Genomic DNA, 10,200 nt, shown 5'->3' with positions numbered 1-10,200 from the left:
GGAAGTTATATGAGGAATCCAAGTGAGATTGTTGTCTAATATATGACTCCCAGAACCTTATGATCACTAACCTGTTCAATAGGTTCATTTTTAAGTTGGATGGGAGGGAATTTATCGATAGTGTTTTGCCTTTTTTGTCTGGTGGTGATCAATATGCATTTTGTTTTTCACTGAGTGGATGAAGAGACATGTGGTTAAGTTCAGTCCATTGGACGCGTTCATTAGTACTTTCATGTAAATCTTTAGCAAGAGCGTTGATATCAGTATGGGATGTGTGGATTGTTGTATCACTCCGCAAAGAGATCGCACGCGAGAGAGAGAGAGAGAGAGAGAGAGAGGGAATCATAGAGACAGAGAGAGAGAGAGAGAGAATCTGAGAGACAGAGAGAGACACACACACAGAGCGAGAGAGAACTGAACACTGAAATGTTTAATGTCATTAGCTGTAAAGCTCTAGAAACAGAACAAAAATGATGCAAAACAAAATAAATTGGAACAGAAAGGAAAACCATAATCAAAGTAAACTAAACTACTAAGGGATAAGCGGCACTTTGGTATTTTGTCTTTTGCTTAAAATGTCCATGTGGCAGGCGGGTACTGTGCCTTTTACCCCAGTCGTTCGTCTCCAAGGTTTGAACAGTACACAGGAAACAAAGTACATATTATAATCCGAATGATAATTATATAAAAATTATCTAAGCATGTGACATAGACACACTGACATCATATCAATACGAACACATAACAAAGTACATATAAAACATATAACACATCAGAAAATACATTGTCGAAATTAACCATCCAAATGTATCCCTTCCTTTTGTCTGTGCCCCCCCCCCTCCCCCCCACCATCCCCCCTCATAGAACCCATACTAAGTTTATAATTAATTATAAATTTGGACCGATGCTAGACGTTTTATGTATATTTACTGCCTCGGATACATATTTTGCTAGTGAGAGTATCATATCTTCATTTTTTGTCATCAGTATGCCGAACAAATCTTTTCACTGCACTGGAGCTGTATTGAAAAGGAGAGAGAGAGAGAGAGAGAGAAAGAGAGATTACATTACATTGTTGATTTATATGAGTGTAAACTTGTGTGTACAAGATAAAGTATATTTGCAATATTTCCTTAGAATTATTTTGGTATCTCAGCAGTCAAATGCGTGTTTATGGTTGGGCACACCATGAGCTAATGACGTATCTTTTTTTCAGCTGCAAACTCGGTCGAGTCCATTTAGGCTATCGCTCGCCAATAAAAATGTGAGTTATTTTTAGCGTACTTCGGGGGAGATGGCGGTCCGACTGTGTAGACAGAGAGCAACTTCTTCAGAGAACTGCTGAGGAATTTTCGTGTTCCTGTTATCCAAAGCGGGCAAGTAAGTTATTTGAATCTGACAATTAATTGTTCGGTCCGCGTTAGTTCAGGAGAATTTCTGACCAAATATATCTTAACATTGAATTAGCCACAGCCACTGCTTACGTCAGCAGGCCAAGCGGTTGCACAGAACTCGCCCATCCTGCGGCAGCCATGTCCCCCCCCCCACGTCCCCCTCCCCCCGCCATCCCCCTCCCCCTCCCATCCCACAGGACACCAGATGGACCCACAACCCACAATATCAGTATCAGTAGCTCAAGGACGAGTCACTGCGTTCGGACCCACAACCCGGACAGACAGCCAGGACCCCACTTATCGAACCACACCACATCTTTCACGGAACAAGATCTCAAACCCGAGCAACTTTACCTCAAGGGTGTCACGCCAGTGGATCGTTAAAGTTAAGCTCAGCCAATATGAATGTGGTGTAGATTGTCGACCATCTCCTTGCCTCCGAATCTGGCGAGATGCAGCGTGAAAGACACATTGCAGACTTCATTTTGCAATTGATGTAATGAAATCACTACTTTACTCTAGGTTAAGTACAAGTTAATACATCAACATACCGTGACACATTGATTGTTAACAGTAGCCTATAAAAGTTAAAATATTGGCACAACCACACCTAGAAACACTTTTACACAAGCCTAAGAATATATACACTTTACGCTAGCCTATTCAGGCTATTTAGCCCATATCTTATAACACAAGGAGGAGGGGACTAAGAAAGGAAGAGAGAGCGAGAGGCAGACAGAGAGAGAGAACAGAATGTGGAAAAGATAGAGTATAAAATCTAAAATGGAGAGGGTGAGTGTCAGTGATTGGAGAAAGAAGAAAACAATATTGGAAGGGTGTGTGTGAGAGGCGGGACAGGGGAAGCGGGATTAGGACAAAAAAAATATCAATAATCAAATATTGTATGCACTACTTGTGTAGATTATTATTTGAAAAGAGGTTTGTGTGGGGACCTACAATAAACAACCAACTGGACTATTTAACACATAGCTAGCTAACTTTAATAAAGAACAGTTTGAAATTAATAACTTTTTCCAAAAAATGTTAACATTTGAAACTGGTAACACATGTTCCGCAATTTCTGGAAGCAAAAAAAGTTTCATTACTAAACAGTGGGTTAAAACGTGCTCTACCATTAAACGTCTCTTGTAAATGCATTCAATATTTTCACAATATTTTGTGTATGGGGCATTTAGTAATAACTTAATTGCCATGCTCTTAACAGCCCTGCCAGTTCTTTTAGCATTTAATAAGGCAGAAGTGTTAACTTCTAAAGACATAAAGGAATTTTGCATATTTCTTTCAACAATATTACACATTTTAGATGATGATAAACGATGAAGTTCAAATGCATTTAAAGCGTTTTTAGCTCCAAGCATTGCAAGATGATCTGCACGTTCATTAGAGAAAAGCCCGCAGTGTGAGGGAATCCAGCACATTTCAATAGTAGTTCCTCTCATTTGAATACAGTGAATCAAAAATCTTATTTAAAAAATGATGTTATAAATAATGTTCGTACAACCAGATTTGAGAGATTGCAGAACTGATTTTGAATCGACACAAAATAAAACATTAATCAAGTTAAGGGGCAGATCAGTTAGATATGTTAATGCCATAAGGACGGCAATTAATTCAGCTGTAAAAATTGAGAAGTCCTTTCCAATATGATATGACTTTTTAATTTTCAAAGCAGGAATTGCATATCCAGAACCAGCAAACTGATTTTCTAGAACAGAACTGTCTATATATTTTTTAAGTTGTGGGGGTTTGTTTCAGACAAGTGTGATTTGACAAGAGAAGCTAGTATATTGGGATTTTCATCTTTCTTAATGTCATAGTATTGAATATCAAAAGCTGCTCCCATTAATTCCCATAATGGAACTGGTGAATAAAACTTTATTCTGCAATGCTGAAACACTGACTTTCGCTGACTGCTCTGGATTGTAAATGCTCACATCATGGTTCAGTTCATATGATGGAAAAAGTGGAAACAAAATCAAAGCAGTACAACTAAAAGACATCAGATCTACAGTGTTACAGTCTTTTGCACTGGTCTGATAACATTGTTTTAGGAAAGCACTTTGTGGAAGTACAAATCTTCACAGTTGCAAAATGTCTCTTAAATTTCTTGAAGTACTTTGTCAGCATAAAGTGTGGACCTGTTTAATCCTGTTCTTTCAGTGTTTGCCACTGATAAATTTGTTAAGGTTATAAATGCATTACAAATTACAATACTCAGTCAGTATTCATCTTGGAGCTAAAGCACTAACCCAACAGTGTAAATTTCTGTGGATTATTTCCATTCTTTAAGTCTCTGAGATCAAAGTGATCTCATGTCAAATGAAATGCAATATGATTTACCTTAAAATTGATGTAATCGACTGGTTTGTGTGCATGTGGGTGTGTTCGTGTGTCGAGGCCATATATTATGAAATCCATTTTAGAAGCCTCGTCATCGTCATCTCGTTCGTCATTTATCATATGGATTCCCCCATCTCCTCAAACAAAGGTGGCAGAACATCGCAGGTCCTCCAGTCCTCTGTAGAGCTTCCGGGCTGCTGGGATTGGGTCAGGCCAGGTTTTCTCTCAGAGCGCTTGGTGGAGCGGGCAGGACTGCAGCAGATGTTCTATTGTCTGGCTGCCAGTTCTGCAGGGGCACTGCTCTTTGTTGCCAATATGGAGTTTCGTGCATAGGTGGTGTTTCAGGTGGTTGCGGCCTGTCATGAGCCTGAAAATGGTTACCTGCTCTCGACGAGTCAGCAGGTAGTACGGGTCAGCCCTGTTGTGGTGTGGATGCTGCTGCTTCCACTTGTTCTGCAGCTTGGCCTTAATGATGGTCCTGGATTCAGAGTAGCCGGTAGACCTGTCTGTCTGCTCTTTCATAGTGCCTTCCTTTGCCAGGGAGTCAGCCTTGTTGCCAAGCACATTGCAGTGGGAGGGAATCCACTGCAGGGTGACAGTGTGACTTGTGCAGAGGGAGGCGAGAGAGGACAGATTGTTGAGTTCTGGATCTCTGTTAGACCAAAGGGCCTGCAAGATGGACAGGGCGTCAGTCAGGAAGACAACGTTGTGGCTGGCGTAGGAGCTGACCTCGATGTGGGCTGCTGCTGTTTTCAAGGCTTCTGCTTCGGCTCTGTAATTGTGGAGTACAGGCCGGTAGCGAGGCAGATCTTTTCTTCTCTGCCTCCTGGATACTGAACATAGACTCCTGCCCTTTCGTTCTGAATGGCATCTGCAGCAGAGCCGTCAGTGTAGGCATGAGTCCAGAACTCTTTGGGGAACTGGGTGTGGAGGTGTTCACGGGTGAGGGACTTTCTTTCAGGGCCGCTTTGGGAATCTTTGGGGCCAGCACCAGGGATGTTGCACTGGATGAGGGGAGGGGTTCCTTCACTCCAGGCAGGGATGGCAAGACACAGGGGTATCACTTTGTGGATATCTTGATGTTGCCGTTCTAGGATCCTGCTCCGGTGTATGAAGCTCCCTCTCTTCAGCTGTCCTTTTGTTGGCTGGGACAGTCTGTCCTTCATGGGGTGGCCTTGCAACCACTTGAACTTGGCAGCCTGGGTCAGGGGCTGGAGTTCTGTGATGGTTTCAAGCTCCTGAATTGGCGTAGACCTCATGGCCCCTGTGATGATATGGGTAGCTTGATTCTGAACCTTGCTGATCCATTCAAAGTTGGACTTGGCCGTAGTGCCCCATGCAGTCATGTCATACTCCAGCACTGGCCTGACTACCAGTGTACAGCCTCCTGAGGGTTGCATTGTCTGTGCCCCATGTTGTTCCTGCCAGCTTCTTCATGAGGGCAAGTCGTACTTTTGCTCTTGATTCGGCTTTCTCTGCTTGCTTCTTCTATGTCAGGCGTTTGTCAAAAGTGACTCCCAGGTATGTGGGGTTGTTCTCAGCAAGCAAGATCGTCTGCATAGATGGCTCCCTGGACTTTGCGTGACACATCTTTGATGATGTCATTGATAAAGATGAACAGTGTAGGGCTGAGGACACCTCCTTGAGGACTCCTTCTCTCAGTGTCTTCTTCCAACTGTATGCTCCATTGACATAGACTCGGGCCTTCCTATTGTTCAGGTACTGCGAGATCCACTGGTACATACAGCCAGTCACACCACTCTTCTGGAGCTTCCTCCGGAGGCCATCCTTCCAGACTTTGTCGTATGCCATTTCCATGTCTGTCTACACCGTAAGTGTATGCTGTTTGTCCTGGAAACCATCCTCGATCTTCAGGGCTATGTAGGTCACTTGGTCCTCAGTGGAATGATGTTGGCAGAAGCCTGCCTGCTTTGGAGTGATGATGTTCTTCTCCAGGTGCCAAACTCGGCGCAAGTTGATCATACGCTCTAGGAGCTTGCCCACGCAGCTGGTGAGGCAGATGGGGCGATAACTATCGGCTCTGGCTCTGTCTTCGCCCTTCTTGTGGATGGGCACCATGTCAGCTTCTCGCCAGCTCTGTGGAACATGCCCCATCTTCCAACTGTTGTTGAAGAGAGCAAGGAGTTTGGTCTTTGTTTTGGTGCCAAGGTGTTTAAGCATTTCGTTGGTGACTTTGTCAGGACCTGGAGATTTTTTGTCCTGCAAAGGCTTTACGGCTTCTTCAATCTCCTTGAGTTTGAAAGGCCTGTCCATGTATTCAGGTTTGTCTTGGTCATCCTGATGATTCTTCATTTCATCATGGACTTGTTTTCTGTCTTCTGATGTGATGTTGCTGATCTGCTCATTGCTGTCTATGAAACATTTTGCTGCCTCTCTCCCTGCCACCATCTCCTGGTCTTTTGAAGCGTGACAGGCACTGACCTTGTCTCTTCGTTGTTGATGGCTTTGGTGAGTTTCCAGAGTTTGTTGCCATCTCTGTCAAGTTCAGCTTTTCTGTTTTCTCCATCCAGCTTGTTCTTGCAGCTTGGATGTAGGCCTTTCTGTATTTGGCAGTGCAGGCTTTGAGAGTAATGTTGTTTTCTTGTGTTGTTTTCATCCTCCTCTCTAGTCCTTGACACTTCATCTTCAAGCTCCTGCAGCTGTTCTGTCCAATATGGCCTGTAGTTCTTGCGAGTGCCACATGGAATTGCCTGCTTTCAGGATGGCTTGGTTGAAGTTTTTGGTGGCTCTGTTGATGTTGTAATCGTCCGTTTTGATGGTCTTGCAGTAATCGTCAGAGAGGCCCGTGAACATCTCCCAATCCGCCTTCTTGTAGTTCCGTCTGGGAAAGAACCCTTAATTCCCCCCTTGGGGATGCCGGGGGTCTTTCAGTATAAATAGCATCCCTGCCTTCTGAAAATACTTTGCTAGAAATTTCCTCTTTTCTATCACTCTCTTTGTTTCTGTCTTTTTTCTTTCTTCAATGTTGACTGTTGTCTCCTTTTTCTGCCTTCCCAGTCCATTCCCCTTTATTTTTTCAAGTAAACCTTGACACGTTTTTGACTCACTTGTGTAAACAAAGTGAGTCTGTGTTTTAACCCGGTGTTCGGTTGTCTGTGTGTGTGTGTGTGTGTCCGTGTGTCTGTGTGTCCGTGGTAAACATTAACATTGACATTTTCTCTGCAAATACTTTGTCAGTTGACACCAAATTTGGCATAAAAATAGGAAAAATTCAGTTCTTTCCAGTCATCTTGTTTAAAACAATATTGCACCTCTGGGATGGGCATAAAAAAAGAAAAAAAAAGAAAAAAAAGAAGCCTAATTATATGCAAACTGTATTTACTGTTATATTTATATTTTTTGTATTCTCTAAACTTGGCACTTTGACCTCTTATTCTGACACAACAACAAGAGGAGTCATTATTATCATTTTTTGTTCAAACAGGAACTTCTTTTGCTAAGCATGGAATTTTTATTTATTTTGCAAACATTTTGGTGCAGATAGTAAAAAAGGAAAATTACTCTGAAATTAATGCTAGGGGACTTAATTTATCACAAGTGAGTCTTGAAGGCCTTGCCTCTCTTGTTCTCTTTTCTGCAGTCTATGATGTAATGTCTGTGCTGTTTTGCTCTGGCGATTAGGTAGTGAGATTGTAAACACTGGGATGGGCACTTGCTGCCCATTCTGCAGTGTTATTTGCCAATATCAGCAGATGGCCTTTTTATGTATTTTTTGTTTGGTTTTGAAGTTGTTTTTTTTCTCTCCTTTTTTACGATTTTTTGTAGTCTGGGGATGATGAATTAAGTGGAATGGTGGCATCCTCAGCATGGCCTAGTCTTATTTGCCCTAATGAGCTAAATGGTTGGGATACTGTATCATGAACTGTATTTTTTGGGTTTGTCTTAGCGTTCTTTTGTGAATGTTGACGTGGTTGAACATTTGTATGGTTTGACAGTCCTGATATGATCCTGTGCTTCACGCACAGGCTGTATAGCAGACGCCCTTTTCGCAATTAACTTGCCAGTCTTCAACGGCTCGTGCAGGATGTGTGACGCCATTCCCGGTTTGAATGCAAAGCCCATTCTAAACCTATTCTCTAAACATCTATTAAATCAAGTCTCTGTATCATTCACTGTAATATTATATTTGTTGTGCTTACACACACACTTTAATCAGTTAGAAGCATGCTTGATTTCAGTTTAATTGTTCCTCATTCTAAAGATTTCAACTTACTCTAAGCTTACGTTGAACGACAACCACTTCACAACTGGTGTCACTATACGCCATTGGGTGAGCGGAAACTTGTGTTTGTGACACAGCGTATTTAATTAAATATCTCTTTTGTGAGATCAGTAAACACAAGTATTATATACTGGCAGAATCGTCGAAATTCCATCTTTATATCTATTTGATTTGTGTTTGTCTATGTTAAACTGATTTTACGCAGTTTGTAATTTTCTGCGACAAGCTTGCTAAAACTGACCCTTTGCAGGTGACTGAAATTAAGATTATAAATTCATCATAAATAATCAACACTTCATTTAATACTCATTAGAAAGTAGTTGTTGAGCTCTTTCTTTTGCGACCTATCCGACGTAAATCGGTTCAGGAATCATTTAGAAATCTATCACTGAACACCTTGTAATAAGCACAATGCTCATCAAATTTAGGGGGATTTGAGCCGATTCGCTTCATGGGCCATGCTAGTGTCAGTGCAGTTCACTTAACTTGCATAAGTAGATGGAGTGGTTGATCATTGGTCGCTTTTCCACCTGGCCAGTCACTGGCTAGAGCCTGCTCTCTCTCTCTCTTGCTGTGTTGCAAGCAGTGCGTATAGTGTGTGTTCCCTCAATGGTTAGTGTCATCGCCATATCGCTTGCACTGTTTTCTCTGTTCTCTTCATTTTTGACTTACTTGTGTAAACAAAATGAGTCTATGTTTTAACCCGGTGTTCGGTTGTGTGTGTGTGTGTGTGTGTGTGTGTGTGTGTCCTTGGTAAACTTTAACATTGACATTTTCTCTGCAAATACTTTGTCAGTTGACACCAAATTAGACATAAAAATAGGAAAAATTCAGTTCTTTCCAGTCATCTTGTTTAAACAATATTGCACCTCTGGGATGGGCACAAAAAAATAAAAAATGAAGCCTGATTATATGCAAACTGCATTTAACTGCATTTACTGTTATATTTATATTTTTTGTATTCTCTAAACTTGGCACTTTGATCTGATATTCGACCCAACAACAAGAGCAGTCATTATTATCATTTTTTGTTCAAACAGGAACTTCTTTTGCTAAGCATGGAAGTTTTATTTATTTTGCAAACGTTTTGGTGCAGATAGTGAAAAAGGGAAATTACTCTGTAATTAATGCTAGGGGACTTTATTTGCTTTAAACTGATCTTTCTCATCTTAAACATTACATTTTGAAATTATACTCAATACATAAAAAGCTTGGATTTTTTTTTAAAAAGTGTATCACAAGTGAGTCTTGAAGGCCTTGCCTCTCTTGTCTTTTTATCTTCTCATAAATATTGTAAATAAAGCAATAGAAAAACCTTTTTGTGACTGGCCTGCTATATGTCCCTGGCCTGTGCGGGGATTCTTTTCTATCCTTTAATTCAGTAAATTATCAGTAATTCTTTTGTACCGTCCCTTTTCATAAATGTAATAATACCACTCGGGTACAGGGTACACGGCTTACAAAAAGTGGTGTCGCCGACAGGATATTGATCCACAACAGAGATCCAAATTCTTTTCTTTTATTAGTTTTAATGTTTCAATTCTTTTATCCAAATTAAATTCAAACAATAAATCACAGCTCATTACCACCAGGTGTACTTTGTTACAACTTGGCGCTTGCGAGCAAGGATGTTTAAATCCTTTAAATCTCTTATGAAAATTAAAGCCCCTCTCCACTAGCACTATCACATATAACATTCAAATACTTATAAAAGCATAGAACAATATTTTTGAGTATGTAAATGAAAAGAATTGTTTCATTTTAGAAAGCGTATACATACATACATACATATATATATATATATATATATATATATATATGTGTGTGTGTGTGTGTGTGTGTGTGTAGTGTCTCTCTCTCTCTCTCTCTCTCTCTCTCTCTCTCTATATATATATATATATATATATATCACTTACACCACTCCCACCCTGTCTCCCTTCCCTCCCCCACCCCATCACTCTCACCAATCCCCCAGCCCCCAGTCTCTTCCCTCCCCACTCCTTCCATGGCATATTTGAGGTTGGGTTGGCATGTTACTGCCCTCTGCCCCCCCTCTCCCCCAACCTCCCCCTCGCCCCCCATCCCTCCTCCATCCCCCCAATCCCACTCCCTTGTGATGTAATGTGTTGGACTTGTAATGTGTTGTGTTATGGCAGATACTAGTGGGTTGAAATGGGCGATTGAGAATGGAGCAGTGAGTGT

The 10,200-nt window shown here is 41.4% G+C and overlaps 1 protein-coding gene across 20 annotated transcripts in view; it reads left to right on the top strand.

Moving 5' to 3' along the window:
- Positions 1-1,275: 1,275 nt before the first annotated feature.
- Positions 1,276-10,200, top strand: part of LOC143282461 (tyrosine-protein phosphatase non-receptor type 13-like) — a 590,260-nt gene continuing 581,335 nt past the window's right edge. For all 20 annotated transcript variants that reach the window (XM_076588135.1, XM_076588121.1, XM_076588127.1 and 17 more), the window contains exon 1: positions 1,276-1,380. The gene's annotated coding sequence lies outside the window, so the exon portion shown is untranslated. The remainder of the gene's footprint in view (positions 1,381-10,200) is intronic.

The sequence above is a fragment of the Babylonia areolata genome, chromosome 1 (assembly GCF_041734735.1).
Source record: "Babylonia areolata isolate BAREFJ2019XMU chromosome 1, ASM4173473v1, whole genome shotgun sequence".
NCBI lineage: Eukaryota > Metazoa > Mollusca > Gastropoda > Neogastropoda > Buccinidae > Babylonia > Babylonia areolata.
This window is presented reverse-complemented; position numbering and strand designations above follow the sequence as displayed.